The sequence below is a fragment of the Hippopotamus amphibius genome, chromosome 9 (assembly GCF_030028045.1).
Source record: "Hippopotamus amphibius kiboko isolate mHipAmp2 chromosome 9, mHipAmp2.hap2, whole genome shotgun sequence".
NCBI classification, from domain to species: Eukaryota; Metazoa; Chordata; class Mammalia; order Artiodactyla; family Hippopotamidae; genus Hippopotamus; species Hippopotamus amphibius.
This window is the reverse complement of record NC_080194.1, coordinates 72,524,903-72,541,276: the sequence shown is the minus strand read 5'-3', so window position 1 is coordinate 72,541,276 and position 16,374 is coordinate 72,524,903. Positions and strand designations below refer to the sequence as shown.

The following is a 16,374-nucleotide window of genomic DNA, read 5'->3' as shown; positions in this document are numbered from 1 at the left end:
AGCTGAAACGCTAGACATAAACCAAATAGTCAAATAAGTATAGAATTACAGGTCATTATAAAAGCCATTACAGAAAATAATAAAATATTGTAAGACAATAATAGAGGGGATCTTCTTTAGATCAGATAGGTCCTGGCTCACAATAGACACCCAATACTTAGAAAGAAGAAAATAATCTTCTTAAAGAAGAAAAAAAGGGAGAGAGAAAGAAGCTAGACTTGTGAAGAAGCCAGAAATGGGGAAAAGCATACCAGGAGAGAACAGGTGTGAAGGCCCTGAGGCAAGAAAGACTTTCTCAAGCTTTGTAGGAGGGGTGGTGGAGGAGAGAGGGAAAAAATGCCAATTACTCTGAAGCCACAGCCATTGAGGCGGAGAGTGGCACAAGATATAAGTTAGAGAAACAACAAACAAAGCCAGGTCACTCAAAACCTTAAAATCATGTTTAACATTTTATATTTGGGAACTCCCTGGCAGTCCAGTGGTTAAGACTTGGTGCTTTCACTGCCGTGGGCCTGGGTTCAATCCCTGGTTGGGAAACTAAGATCCCACAAGCCACACAGTGCAGCCAAAAAAAAAAAAAAAAGATTTTATATTTTCTCCTAAATAAAACAAAAAGCTTTTACAGGTCTGAAGCAAAGAACTCAGTTAAAAGACAGTCCGATGTAGTGATGATGGTAATTTGGATTAGAGAAGTGACAAAAGAAAGGGAGAGAGGTAGATGGATTCGAGCAATACCTAGGAAGTAAAATTAACAAGACTGGGAGTGGAGTTAGCCATATGAAGGATCAGAGAGAAGGTGGTGTCAGGGATGAATCTTAAATTTCTGATTTGAACAACTAGAGAAACAAAGATGCCACTTACTAAGATAGTGATAACTGGGAGAAGACCAGGTTTGTGGAAAAAGACCAAGAACACAATTTAGAGCATATTAAGAAGGAGATGTAAGACCTCAAAGTGGAAATATCAATTGTGAAATTGAATATATGAGTCTAGCATTAAGGAGAGAGGTTTAGGCTAGCGATATCTGGGAAAATATGGAAGTGAGAGCATATATACAGTATTCAAAGGTGGAACAATGAATGAAATCAAGTAGGAAGAGAGTACAGTGTAAGAGAAGATCTCTCCCTTGAGGAATACCAACATTTAACATCAATATTGTAGAAAAAGGCAACAAAATAAACTGAGGAATGGTCAGAGGCAGGAGGCAAACAATGAAAGTGATATCACAGAAGGCAAAAGAATATTTTTAAAGAGGAAGTAATCAATAAAGGCAAATATACTGAGGGGTCCAGAAAGATAAGAATGAAAAGGAAATTCCATGGCTGCTAACAACGCAAAAAGAGGGCCATCCAAGCACTGCGAGCCTCTTGATGAAAGAACATACCAACACCTACAAAGTAGCCATGCGAAAAAACAAAATAAAAAAATTGAATTTGATCAAGGCTCTAGATACTAACTTACAAATAATATATAGGACCAAGGAACTTGTTAAATTGTAACAGGGAGATGCAAAATCCAGATATTGAGAAACTCTATAGGACAACTGGTTTCTTCAACAAATAACTTGAAAGGGGGAAAAAAGAGATTGAGAGGGAATTTAGAGATTAAAGGAGACATAAAAGACACATCAACCAGGGCTTCCTAGGTGGCGCAGTGGTTAAGAATCTGCCTGCCAATGCAGGGGATGTGGGTTCCATCCTTGCTCCAGGAAGATCCCACATGCTGCGGCGTAACTAAGCCCATGCACCACAACTATTGAGCCTGCACTTTAGAGCCCGTGAGCCACAACTATTGAGCCCATGTGCTGCAACTACTGAAGCCCATGCGCCTAGAGCCCATGCTCTGCAACAAGAGAAGCCATGGCAATGAGGAGCCGGTGCACCACAACGAAGAGTAGCCCCCACTCACCGCAACTAGAGAAAGCCCGCGCACAGCAAAAAAAGACCCAACACAGCCAATAAAATAAATAAATAATTTTTAAAAAAAGACACATCAACCAATCTCTCTGTGTAGCCCTTATCTGTTTCAAGCTATTAAAGAAAAAAAAAAAAAGTATGACATCTGCACCACAACTGAACATTTTGATGATATTAAGGGAGGTGGTGAATGTGTGGCTATGGTTTTGGGGTTGTTTGCTTTTTTTTTTTTCTAAGTAGCTTTGGCACCATAGCGGTCATTATAGGCCTTAGCACAAGCAGTTGTGATAAGGTGGTGGTGGCAGAAGCAGAGTGGAGTAGGCTGCCAAGTAAATAGGAGGTAGGGAATTAGAGGCAGGAGTTGTAAACAGCTATTTAAAGATGACTAGCTTTGAAGGAGAGCAATAGTGCTTAGCTAAAGGCTGACATGGGATCTCAAGGGCGTTTTTGTTTCGTGGAGAAGGGGAAAATCATTTTCCTTCAAATAAAACATTTGAATGCTGCTTATAATAACTTAGTAGAAAGCAAAATGTAATGAAGTAGCGAAGTAAGGTTTCTAAGACAGGACCACAGGAAGGAATCTAAAAGCACATGAAGGATCAGGCCTTCCCTTGAAAGAGAATCACTACCTTCATTATAAAGAAAGGAGTTAAGGAAAAAATGGGTACAATCCAAGTAGATTTTCAGATTCAGAAGTAGGAATATAAAGCTTCTATTTTATCTATGACAAATAAGACAAAGTTGGGGGTAGGAGGGGAGAAGTGAAAGCCTAAGAGAGAAAGTGACAGGTGGAGACAGGAAAGAATTGAAGATAAGCAGCCATTCCAGAGCTAGAAAACACAGTGGGGGAAAAGACAGGCTTTGGGAAATGGGAAATAAGTCAGTTGAACAGACCAACTCCTGAAGAAATCATTAAAAGAAAGGTTTGTATTTTCAGATTGCAAATATTAAATCCTGTCAAGAGTCCATTAGGTTTTCAGATCACTTGATCCAGTAATTCCACCTATGGGAATTTATTCTAAAGAAATAAATTCTAAAAGTAGAAAGCTATATGTAGTGTTATAGATAAAATTACAGTGTAATTTATAACAGGGGAAAAAAACTAAATGATTGTGATGGTTAGTTTTATGTATCAACTGGCTAGGCTACAGTACCCAGTAATTCAATTAAACACTAATCTAGGTGCTGCTGTGAAGGTATTTTATAGATACAGTAAATATCTACATTCAGTTGACTTTAAATAAAGGAGATTATCCTTCATAATCTGAGTAGGCTTCACCTAATCACTTGAAAGGCCTCAAGAGCTAAATTGAGGTTTCCTTGCTAAAGAATTCCACTTGTTCTGTTTCTCTGGTAGAACATTGACTGATACAATGGTTTTAGGCAAATTATGGAATATCATCTTAAATTTTATAATGAACTAAGGAATAATTGGGGGAAATGTTTATAAGTCAAGAAAAAAAGGCAAAAAACAAATATAGGTTTACATTGTGATTATAATTATGTAAATAGTATGTTTACATACAAGAAAAAAAGAAACAAAAGAGTTCATTCATTTGACTGATGGAATTGTGCCTGAATTTTAAATTTATTAACAGTGTTACAAAATAGTTTGTTAAATAGAGTTCTGTTATTTCTAATGGAAGAAAGTTAGTAACATTATATGTGTTATGCCTTATTAGAATTAAGTGGCATGATAAAGAAACTGATACTAACCTAAAAGAAAACTGCCAATTTTAAAATGTTGCCTGGGATAATACTGGAAAAGAAAAAAAAGAACCTTCTGGAAAACAAATATGCCTAAGAGGGCCTTAATCCAATGCCATTTTTCAGTAACATATAATTCCTCAACTCAAATAAAATGAAGAAACACCCAGAATGGCAAAGTAGCTGGTGATCAGCTTAAGAATTTTCCACATCGTTAGCGAGCATCAGGGCATGCATTTAACTTTGACTGAGGTCAGAGATATTTGTACTGGGCACCTAAATATTTAACACAGTGAGGTTTCTTCTCTCCTGGCCTCTCCCAACACCAGACAATGAAAAGATTCTTGCATATTTGCTAAACTTGAGCAAAGAAGTCATATGGACCTCAGTCTAAATGCTGGGTCCACTTTCATTCATTCAATCAAAAAACATTTATGGAGTAGCTCCTATATATTAGGAACTGTGACTACAACAGGAAGCAAAAATAAAAAGATACTTTTTATTTTAAGGAAAGGGGTACTATGTTAAAATTCTTTCTCTTTAAGGTATCATGACTTAAAGAAAAATGATTCGCTGCAGGGTAAGGTCTAATAGGGCAGAGAGACATTAATCAAACAATGCCACAGAGTAGTGGTAAGAGTATGAATGCTAAAGTGTTTAAGGGTGAAGTGTAATGATGTCTGCAATTTATTTTGAAATGCTTCAAAATAAGATGGATTGATGAATACATTAAGGGATGTATATACAATAAAGTAAATATAGCAAAATATTATAGAATCTAAATGAGTATATGAATGCTCATTAAACACTCCCATCTCAATATTTTGTTATAAAGGATTTTTAAACATACTAGATAGTTGAAAGAAGTGCACCGTGAGACAGTTTCAAGAGGAGTCAGACTACAGAAGGGATTTTTTTATTTTTAATAAAAATTCCCTGGCAGACCAGTGGTTAAGACTCTGCATTTCCAATGCAGGGGGCATGGATTTGATCCCTGGTCAGGGAACTAAGATCCCACATGCTGCACAGCGTGGCCAAAAACTTAAAAATAAAAATAAAAAGTTGAATAAAAAATTCCATCTTTGATGAAGAGTTCTACTTAGATTCTATAGATATCCAGAGGCAGTCTCAAAACCATCTGAAAACTTGCATTAGTCAATTTAATCAATTTACTCCTCAATATTTATTTGTTTGTTTTAGCTGACAATGATAGAGAACATTCTACACTCAAGACACTATGCTAAAAGTGCTGGTTCATCTCCTCATTCTAGCACCAAAGGGTGGCAGGTGGGGGTTGGTTTGGGCAGTCACTTTTTGAATCAGTCTATAAAATCTGATTTATTCATCCCTTCTCAGTCTCTCAGGATTATCTAGGATACTCTACAGGGTAGCATTTTGAAAGCTCTCTTCCTACCACGCCAACTTCGTCTCATACCATTCTCTCTTGCTCCCTGTGGCGTATCAACCATAACGTCCTGTGTTTAGTTCCTCCGTGTTGAGCTAAACCAGTGCTATTCAATAGAAATATAACGCAAGACCTAACACAAGCTACATATGTTATCTTAATTTTTTTGGTATTTATATTTTAAAAGTTAAAAAAGAAAAGCAAGTTAAATTAATTTGAAAATATATTTAACACAAGTTATCCAAAATATTAACATTTCAACATATAATCAATATAAAAAGTTAATGAGTTAGTTTAAATTCTTTTTTCAGTACTAAGCCTTCAAAATCTGGTATGTATTTTACACTTACAGCACATCTGAACATGAACCAGCCACACTTCAAGTGCTCAGCAGCCCCACTGGCTAGTAGCTACCATATTAAGTTATCATAGCTCTAAACTTTTACCTACTTTCAAGACCTTTGGGCACTTAAAATGTGCCCGCTGCCTGACATGCTCTATACTCCATTCTCTGCATGACTAATATCTACTTATCTGGCATATCTTATCTTAAAAGCATCATCTCCTCAATGAGGCCTTCCTTCTGGCACTCCAAAATTCCCTACACTATTCCTTTGTTAATCTTTTGTAGGATTTATTAAAACCTGCAATTACTTATTTGCACATTTAATGCTTTTCTCTGTATTCCTCTGGAACATAAGCTTTATAAGAGCAAGGACAAGGACCATTTCTGTATTGCTTACAATTGTACCCCTAGTACTAAACACATGATTGGCACATAGGAAAGGATCAACAAATATCTGTAGACTAATAAAGGGATACATAAATAGAAGCACTGTAAAGATGCATTTGGTTTGTATGCACATGAAAGCGTGTATGTTTTGCCCCTATTCCACCAACCCACACCTAAGAATATTCTCAGCAGCCATTCCCAAGTGGCCTGGGACCTTTACAAAGTAGTCAACTTCAGACAATTCTCTGGTAAGTGGCAATGGATAGAAGCAACATGATTTTTGGAAAAAGAAAAACTGCAAATAGCCTTTAACATTCTCCAAGAAATCAGGATTTTTTTTTTAAGTCAAGGGAAAATGAAGGAAATGCCACTGGTCAAGGCAGCACCCACATGATCAGGAGGCAACATCAGATTTGGAGACAGACAATATGGATTAAGATTCCAACTGGTAAACTTCCTCCTAGGTTATCATGGACAAGCCACTTACTTCTTTCCATCTGTAAAAATATGATGCATTAAGGACAGAATTAAATGAGACTGTATGCGAAAGTGCTTTGAAAACAGTAAAGCCTAAATATATATTAATTGTCTCTAGGCTGCTGAGGAAACTTGGACCTTCAAAAGTTTACCATAATGAATTTTTCCCCTTTGCTCATCTAGTTTCTTATTTTAAGTTACTCTGTAGATTACCTGTAGATAACTTTTTGAACTGACCAAGCAAATTCTACCCAGATACCAAATAAAAATCTGACTCTGGACTGGCCAGATAATTCCAGATGGGAAAATAATCTTAAATATAAGAAAATGTTATAAAATAGTAATTCTTCAATAGGTGATAGGGAAACTAAGAGTCCTTCCAACTATACCAAGTCACTCTCTACCCATGCCTCAACTGGAAATTTAAATTTTGCTCCTCTAGCCTGTTGAGAATTTTTTCCATAGTGAAACACTGTTACTGATGGACTATGGGGATCATGGACTATTTTATTATGGAGTAAGGATGAGGGCGGGGAGAGGAGGAAAGAAGGTAAAAACAAACAACAACAACAAAAAAAAACCCACTGTCATAAAATATTTGAACTAAGAAGCTGGCATCAAAGTTAATACATCTATGTGACAGCTAAGGAAAACTGAAGCTCAGGGTGGTTAAGTGACCTGCCACAGTTACACAGTAATAATCATAAAAATGTCTTCAAATCCCAACTGATCTGCTTCTAAATTTCATCTTCAAAAAGGAATATAATACAGTACCTCTCTTATAGGATTATTCTGAGGAGTAAATGAAAAATCAAATATAAAGTCCTCGGCACTGTGAAAGTCCTCAGTAAAAGGTCAGTTGTAATGAGGCTGAGGATACTGATTGGTCCCTGATGTCATTTATCTGCAACATACAATGAGGCTGGGGGAAGAAGGTGGCTGGGAAACAGGGAGATCACCATCCCAAACTCATTTTTAAAAAAGATTGGAAGGGAATAGATGAAATGCTATAATACTGACTACTGGTTATCTTCCTACAATAAAACTGATAGATTTGTTGTTGTCCTTGTTTTTTACCTTTTATTCTTCTGTATTCTCCATATTTTCTACAAGAGTCACGTATTACTTTCATAATAAAAGAAACATAAATGTATTTTTAAAACAAATGAGGGTTTGAGTAAAGACACTCAAATTGGAAGAGTGATTATCTGACACTATTTTAGCTTGCTGGAACCTGGTTACCAACCCCTGGGGGAAAAAATCTATTTAAATGATTAAGGAAAATCCTAGAAAATGCCCACAAAATCTTTGAACTAAAAGCACTTTTATAGGCTACTTAGTCCAAACCCCCAACTAACAGCTAACATGAGTCAAGCACTTTACAGCTTATGAATTGCTATGCATTTATCTATGGAGCTCACCTGATCCTCACAACACCATGAAAGTATAAGACAGCTATAGTGTATTGGAAGAAGGATGAGGTCAAGAGTCAGAAAGACAGGTCCTCAAGCCATAGCTGTGCAATTCAATTAACCTCTGTTTTGGCTTCTATAAGATGAACATAAAATAATACCTGTCTTACAAACCCAGGGAGTTGTTGAAAGAATAAAGTGAGATAACATTAGTGAAAGTACTCTGTACACTATCCAAAAGGCCGTTCGTCATCTGGGCTTGCCTTCCTGTCTGTTCTTACCACTCCCCACCTTGCACCTCATCCTCTAAGTGTACTAAACTATCCAGGGTTCCCCAAACAGGCTCTCAAGCCTTCTAGCCCTCAGACTGCTCTCTTTCAGGAAGGTCCTCCTCCTCCCTTCTCTTTCTACTCCTCCCCCACTGTCGTAGTTAACCCCTGCTTATCTCTCAAAATCCAACTTAGGTGTCACTTCCATACAGAAGGCTTGCCAGAGCACCCCTATCTCAGGTGAAGTAGATGTCTTTGTCTTCATACAGCATCAGTATATATCTCCATGTGTCATTTTTTCTCAATATAGTACAACTGTCTACAGACATGTTTGTTTCTTAACCATAAGCTTAAAGGTAGGGACCAGGTATGATCTGTTTCTTAAGAGACTATGACAGGCTGAATATTTGACAAGATATTTGCATTATGAATACAAGCTTTGATTCACATTTAATGAGCCTAATCTCTGGAAAAGTACCTAATAAAGAAAAATACCCTAAAAAAAAAAAAAAAAGAGAGAGAGAGACTATGACAATGCCTGATGCTTAATATGTGTTTAGCAAATAAATGGACTTTAGGTGACAATTAAAACAGTTTTCATATACGTATAAAAGACATTTATACAAAATATTATAAGGCAATACTTTTCTAACTTGGCTGCATGTCAGAATCATCTATGAATTTTCGAGAATACAGATTACAAGAGATTTTGACCTGAGATACAGCCCAGGCAACTTGTATTTTTTTTCACATCTTCACAAGTAGTTCAAATGCACAGCCAAAATTAAAAACCACTGCTATACATAACTGTAGTTATAAAATTACAATTGTACCTAACGTCTATAACCTAACATCTTACATTCATTTCCACATATGTTATTCATTTAATCTTCACAACAACCCTGTGAGTTAGGTATTATTTTTATTTTCCAAATGAATAAATACAGATTTAAATAAGTTCAGTGTCCAAGTAGGTCTTTGCCTAACTTCAAATTTAGTGCTCTTCCTTCTACATCTCTCCTTCCTAGAAAAATTATAAATAATATTGCCATAATACACAAAGTACTATGAGACAAGGGTTCAAATGAGGAAGCCATCAACCCTTTGTGCAAATCAGGGAGAGACAGAATAAGGAAAGCTAGGCCTTGAAGATATAGGCAGGCAGACAAGGGTGAAGGCCTCACATATACTGTCACTGTCATTTATCATCCCCAAAGATTCAAAAGGCAGATTCTACAGAGGAGAAAAAATATTCTTGCCAACCTCAGTTAGTACTTACGTAGTCTGAAAGGGAAAGAGACACTGGAGAGGACTAGAAGTGGAAAAGTGGAAGAAGAGAGCCCCATAAACAAGAATGAACGAATAATGCTGCATGCAAATTACCACACTCTGACTCCGTGAATAAGAGCCAAAACATAATGGACTTTTTATAATTAAGACTTAGATCAATTTCAGAGAATTAATCAATACCAAACAAAATCATATTTATGAGGGAATCAATGAACCTCTGATTCTTTCTTATTACTACACTATTCTTAGAGAGGGGATAATCCGGAGAATCCTGGCACACAGAAGATTTCTCCCATCTCAAAGACTAGATGGGAGAGTGGAGTAAGTTATTTATAAGAGATAAAGCTTAATGCTAAAGCAGAAAAACATATTATATTATGTTAATAAATTTACATTGGCAAAGGAAAAATGAATATTCAGGCACAGGTGACTCCGAATATGGATAAAGTCTGATCTCCCAACTCTAGTAGAGAAGCATTATCCTGTAAGTCAGCAATATCATGACCATTTGGTAGAGTTTTATCAGCAATCATTTTTTTTGTGGTTCAAACCATGGACTTCAATCAGGATTTTCTTCGTAAGAGGTTAGAGAGATTAGAAAGCAATCTAAAAGGACATTTCTAGTGCCCCAAAGTTTAGCCTGATAGAGTTGTAAAAAGCAATATGATATAGTGGCAAAAATAAAGTACTACATTTAGAGTCAAAAAATGTAGTCTTAAACCAATACTTAGTCATTTGCTAACGATGCACCTTTAAGCAAGACAATGGAAATATCTATCTCACGTGGCTGTGCTGAAGAATGAATAAAACGCACCAGGGAAAGATGCTATTCTTTACGTGTAAATGCATGTAAATCTTTCTTCACAAGTCTTTCTACGCACAAAAAAAGAGAGCAGGCTAAATGAAGAAAAAATTTAACTCTCACAGCAATATACTTACAAAGCATTCACGCACCTGCCATACAGAAAAATGAAAGCAGCTGGGGGTAATCAACATGACACACAACTGCTGTATCAGATAGATATGGACTGGAACTGAGGTTTGCCACTTACTTTCAGCAAAATCTTGAACAAGTTTCCTTTACCAGTCTGAGTCCCAACCTCCTTATCCATGAAATAGAGATACTAGCAATCATCTTATGTACTTATTTTGAAGACTGGAAAAAAATATCTCACATAGTATCTGATACATAACAGTTGTTCAATAATGTAAGCTGTTGTTAAGTTTACCACCACCTAACAACTAGTTGACAAATTATACTCTTCAAAAGTTTCTTCATATTATAAATATATATGGCTTCATACATGTAAGCTACTCATAGCAACTGTTACTATTCCCATTTTATAGTTAGGACAAAAGGCACAGCGATAAAATTATTTCCATAGGTCATGCAGTAATATAGAGACTAAATCAAGGTCTCCTGACTTTTTCTGGGTTTCATTACCCACCTCCCCACCCCAAATTATAACATTAGTCCTGAGGAATTAAAATGAAACAGCATATTTTTTTTGATAAACTTAAACTTTTCTCTTTACTATTAAAAAAAAATTTTTTCCCTACTCTCTAGTCACAATTTAGAAAGATAAAAGGAGGGAAATTGTATGCTAACTCATAGATACGGAATCTAAAAATGGTACTGATGAACCCAGTGACAAGACAAGAACAAGGACACAGATGCAGAGAATGGACTGGAGAATTTGAGGTTTGGGGGGGCGGGGGGTGAAGGGGAAGCTGAGACGAAGTGAGAGAGTAGCATAGACATATATATACTACCAACTGTAAAACAGCCAGTGGGAAGTTGCTGTATAACAAAGGGAGTTCAACTAGAGGATGGATGATGCCTTAGAGGACTGGGACGGGGAGGGTGGGGGGGGAGTCGAGGGAGGGAGGGAATACGGGGATATGTGTATAAATACAGATGATTGAACTTGGTGTACCTCAAAAAAAATAATAAATAAATAAATAAAATGGAAAAAAAAAGGGCGGGAAAAGGAAAATTCATTAAAACCAGCAACAACAGAATTGAGAATTATCTCAAATTAGCAACTGCTGATTCTACCTTGATTTTTCTTTTAGTTCTCCCCAATAAAGCCACCAACCTCTTAATTAAAAGATTTTATAGTCTGCTTATCAAAATGATGCTTGTTTGATAAACTATTTCAAAACTGAGAAAAAAAATTAGACAGCTTTCTCCCATCTTTATGAGTATACATCACTTTATCCCTCTATTTACTTCCTTCATTTCTGCACTTATCACATCATGTTGTAATATCTTTAACTCCTTAAGGACTTGAACCACATTCTATGTATATCTGAACATCCTGTCCCAGCATGGGACCTGGCACATGGTAGAGAAGGATTCAACAAGTGTTTATAAATAAATGAATCAACAAATGAAGCCGATCTCCCAGAGGGAAGTTAGGAAAGGAGAAAACTGGATATGATATCTTAGGGCTAATAAGAAAGTGAAAGAAACAAAACATTTCAAGAGCTTCATAAGGAAGAGAAACTTTTGTGTGGAGTCAAACAGGCCCTTGTATGGCTTTAAGTATCATTACAGAAAGACAAAAACCACAGGAGATCCGGAAGAGACAGTTTCAAGTTAAAAGGTTCAAAAGCAGGGTGCTTATTTAAACTTGCAAAACCAAGTGCAAGTTTCCAAAGAAACAATCCTGGCCTAGGATATTTAGACTGCAGTTTTCAGGTCCCGGCTAAAAGAACAAAAGCAAAAAAATTTTTTAAATAAATAATTTTTAAAATCCTGCAGGCTTTGGTGGAGAAAGACAGATATAAAAGGGAAGAAAAGCTCAATCTAAAATAAATCCCCCAAAATGTTAGAATCCACTTGGATTTGCATATTGGACTGTGGTTCCTCCTCTTACTGAGAACAATTCTGAAATAAACCCCCAATGTAGCAGTTGGCAATAAATGGGATTAAATCATTTTTATATTATTCATTCAACAAATATTTGAGTGCCTGCTATATACATCACTATTCTAGGCCCTGGGATTAAAGCGGTAAATAAAACAAAATTCTCTGCTTTCAGGAAGCTTTCAATCAAGTGGCAGAAATAGATGATATGGAATGGACTGGAGTGGGATGGGATGGGGAGGGGGAGGGGGAGGGGGAGGGCAGGGAAGGGAAGGGAAGTCAGGAAGTTTGTGCTACGGAAGAAAAAGGAGGGAGGGAGGTGGCAAGGATCTGGTCTTATCAAAAGCAAATCTTTTAACCCAGTGATTCTCAAACTTTAACACATATCAGAATCACCTGGATGACTTGTTAAAGCAAATATTTGGGGTCCCCAACCCTAGAGTTTTTCATCTGTAGGTCTGGAATGGGACAAATAATTTAAAATTCTAACAAATTTCCAGATTATGTTGATGCTGCTGGTGCAGGGACCACACTTGGAGCTAACCGTTCTAACCCAAAGAATTAGGTAACCTCTAACTCATGGCCTTGACTTGCCTCTTCATTCATATATTCATTTCAAACACTCACTCCCTGCCAGAAACTTTGCTAGGCACTAAGACTAAACAGATCCTGCTCTCAAGAAATTAACAGGTTGTGACTTCCCTGACGGTCCAGTGGTTAAGACTCCACGCTTACCATGTAGGAGGCAAGGGTTCTACCCCTGGTGGGAGAACTAGGATCCCACATGCCTCACCACGCAGCCAAAAAATTTAAAGAAAAAAAAATCCACAGGTTAATGGAAAAGACAGGCAAACTCAAATATTTGCAACAGACTGCTACAGAAGCCTGTTCTAAGAGTGGTCTGTACATGAGCCAGAGGATGGAAGAGCAACTCATCCTATGGAGGTAATAGGAGGAGAAACTAAGGGACAAGCACTTCTCCACAGGCAGGTACAGGGTGGCATTCTAGGCAGAAAGAAGGGCACATGCAAAAGCAGAGATGCGAAAAGGGTGGCAGCAGAGTTACAGAAAGTGAGGTTGCAAGAGCAGGCAGTACTCTAATCTCTGAGAGCTTCTTATTCATGTCAAAGAGTATAAAATTTTATCTTTAGGAAATGACTAGTCAGGGGTGGGGATAAATGATTGGGTTTTGTGTTAGGAAGATCTCTCTGGATACACAGTGCCCTCCTTTAGAAAGCACTCCTTCCTCCAAACCTAGCACAGGGCCTCCTAACATGTGCTTAGTAAATATATACCGAATTGAAAAAGCTCTTTGTCAAGTGCTATCTTATGGATGAGAGGCAGGTCACCACTTTCCCAGCAGGACTCACTTTGGCCAGGACAAGACCTGTTAAACAGGTCCAGCAGCCTCAATTATTGCACACTACTCCCTGTACAACTGCAGTAGAGACTAGGGAAGGCCTTCACTGTTTACATGTCTCCCTCACCCACTAGACTTTGAGCTCTTTGAAGACAGGGAATGTCTTAATAGATTCTAAATCCCCATAGCCCTAGCAGGAGATCTGAAACACAGTAGCTCTCCAGGCTCCTTTAATATTGGTTAAATGAATGACTGAATAAGCAAATTTACCAGACAGACACATGAGCTAATGTAGGTAAGGACTTGGATAAGCTTCAGGGAATATTTCACGGCCCACCATTCCAAAACCCTTTTTGAGAAGTACAGTTTCTAGTTGAGGTGAGGTGGATTTCATAAACACCTGATTTAGAATTTCCCAAATAGAAACAAAAAATATTACAAGTGCTGTGGCAGAAATCCTACCAGGCCTCTGAGGGACGGAATGAGAAAGTTTTGCCTGGAAGGAATATGGGGGTGGATGCCAGCAAAGACTTCACAGTGGGGTGGATTCTTCAGTAGAGTCTTAAAAACTGGTGGTAGATACCTGCCTGTTTCTAGGACACAAAAGCAAACTCTTGGAACTTTAAGACTGGAAATGACCTGCTCAAGGTCACACAGGAAGTAGATGAAGTCATAACGTAGGACCAATGAGGCATCTGTGTACGGTTGACTGTTTTCTCCTGACAAAGTTGAGAGAGAGAGCCCAAAGACACAGTAGGCAAAATTAAAGATTTTTCGCAAGCACAACTCTCAAAATAAAGACTAGACTAGTGAATTTGAATTTTTATTGGTAGCTATAGTACTAACCCTTCCCTTCAACTTTCACAGTTCTGGGGAGAAAAGCGTAAGTCAGTTATCCAAAGGACTTAACAAACAACAAGCACTTTGCTCCCAACACCCACAAGCACCCAAAACTTCTCAAGTGCTCTTCCAAAACACTCCCAGTGGGACTTCCCTGATGGCACAGTGGTTAAGAATTCGCCTGCCAATGCAGGGGACATGGGTTCCATCCCTGGTCCGGCAAGATCCCACATCCCACATGCCTTGAAGCAACTAAGACCATGTGCCACAACTACTGAGCCTGTGCTCTAGAGCCCATGAGCCACAACTACTGAGCCCATCTGCCACAACTACTGAAGCCCACACACTTAGTGCCTGTGCTCTGAACAAGAGAAGCCCCCGAAATGAGAACCCTACGCACCACAACTTAGAGTAGCCCCCACCTGCCACAACTAGAGAAAGCCAGCATGCAACAATGAAGACCCAACAGGGCCAAAAGTAAATAAAATGATATAAAATTAAAAAAAATTTTTTTAAACATGGATTAAAAAAAAAAAAAACTCCTAGCAACGTTTGCTGTGAAAATATTCAATACAGTAAAGGCCAGAAAGTCTTTTGAAATGGAATAATGAACATAAAGTAACTCCAATTCTCCTTTCCCCGTTTGTTTGTAACTCCACAAGTTACAGTGTTCTCGGAGTGGGGGAGGGGCAGCATAAATCAAGCACTATCCACTCCTATTTTTCAAGTTCAACTCTATAGGAGATCGATCCCCCCGACCTGCGCAGGGGTGATTTTCTTCGTGCACGATGAATCTGACACCGCCTTGCTAGGCTCCCCGGTCGCGGGCCAGCGTTAGCATAGGAGGACCACAAAGTTCGGGAGGGAGTCGCTCCCGGAGCCTGACCTGTCGGGGCTCCCGGCCCCTCCCCTGCCCTCCCCCGGGTCTCTCGGATCCCCGGCCGAGGCCGGCGGCCGCGCCGGTGAGTACACCGGGGGCCATTGTTGGTCCGACAGAAGCCGCCAGCCTCGCAGGGGACGCCCTGGCCTCGCCTCACCTGGCGCCCCCGACCAAGCCGCCCCGCCACGGGGAATGAATGGCCCCGGCCCCCCACGCCGCGCCGCCCCCACCCTGGCGCCCCAGCCCCGCAGCCCGCGACGCCAAGGGTACAGGGCGGCAGGCCGGCTCTCACCTTCCTCGCTAGTTCGGCTCAACTCGGCTCCTCCTCCTTCTCCACCCGGGTGGCGGCGGCCGAGCCGGGGAGCGAGCGCGCGAGAGAGTGCGCGAGGGGGCCGCCTCACTTTCTCCCTCCCGCCGCCGCCGCCGCTCGCTGGGCGCCTCCCCAGCCCGCTTGCGCCGGGGAGTCCTTCAGGACGGGGACGGACGGGGACGGGCGGGGGGGCGGTCAGCGACCGTGGGGGAGTCGGGGGGAGGCGAGGGAGGCGGAGGGAGCTAGGCGACGCGGCTGAGGGGTGTGCGTGCTCCGAGGGTCGGAGATGTGTGGAGCTCCGGTGGCCTCTGCGGGGGGAGGTGGGGAGACAGAGAGTTCTTTGAGGGGCTCTCGAGAGCGCGGGGCTCCGTGAACGAGGGGATGAGAGTCTGAGGGAAAGCGGCGGGAGAGTAGGACGGTGGGGGAGGGGGGAGGGGGCGACAGACAGGCAGAGGAGAGGCTGGGGGGGAACCGTGAGGGGGGCTTCTACGGTGCTGCGGCCAAGCCGCCTCCCCGGCCTCAGTCGCGCTATTGTACGCGGCCCGCAGGGCCGACCGCCGCGCCCACCAGCCCCCGCCCCCTCCCCCGCAAGCCACAGGCCCCTGCTGAGCTGGGCTCGGCCCGCCTCCCGCAGGTGGGAGGGGGCGTGGAGGGCTGGACAGACCCACGTGAGAGAGGCCAACCCAGGCGTGGGGGCGGGGCTAGCTCCTCGGATGACGTCATCGGCGCATGACGCCAGAGGCTGGGGAATCACCGGCTGCCGCGTGACGTCATTGCGCCCGCGTCTCACCTAGCGCCCCGCAAGCTCTACAGCTGCAGGCTTCTTCGACGCGGGAAGGCTTTGGGACGGTTTTAGCGGGCGGTAGTGGTTGTAGTCAGGGTCGAAAAAGATGGCTCATCCCC

General features: G+C 40.6%; 1 protein-coding gene across 8 annotated transcripts in view; it reads right to left on the bottom strand.

Moving 5' to 3' along the window:
- Nucleotides 1-16,095, bottom strand: part of PAK1 (p21 (RAC1) activated kinase 1) — a 137,268-nt gene extending 121,173 nt beyond the window's left edge. For all 8 annotated transcript variants that reach the window (XR_009055447.1, XR_009055448.1, XM_057748791.1 and 5 more), the window contains exon 1: nt 15,454-16,095. The gene's annotated coding sequence lies outside the window, so the exon portion shown is untranslated. The remainder of the gene's footprint in view (nt 1-15,453) is intronic.
- Between the last annotated feature and the right edge of the window lie 279 nt (nt 16,096-16,374).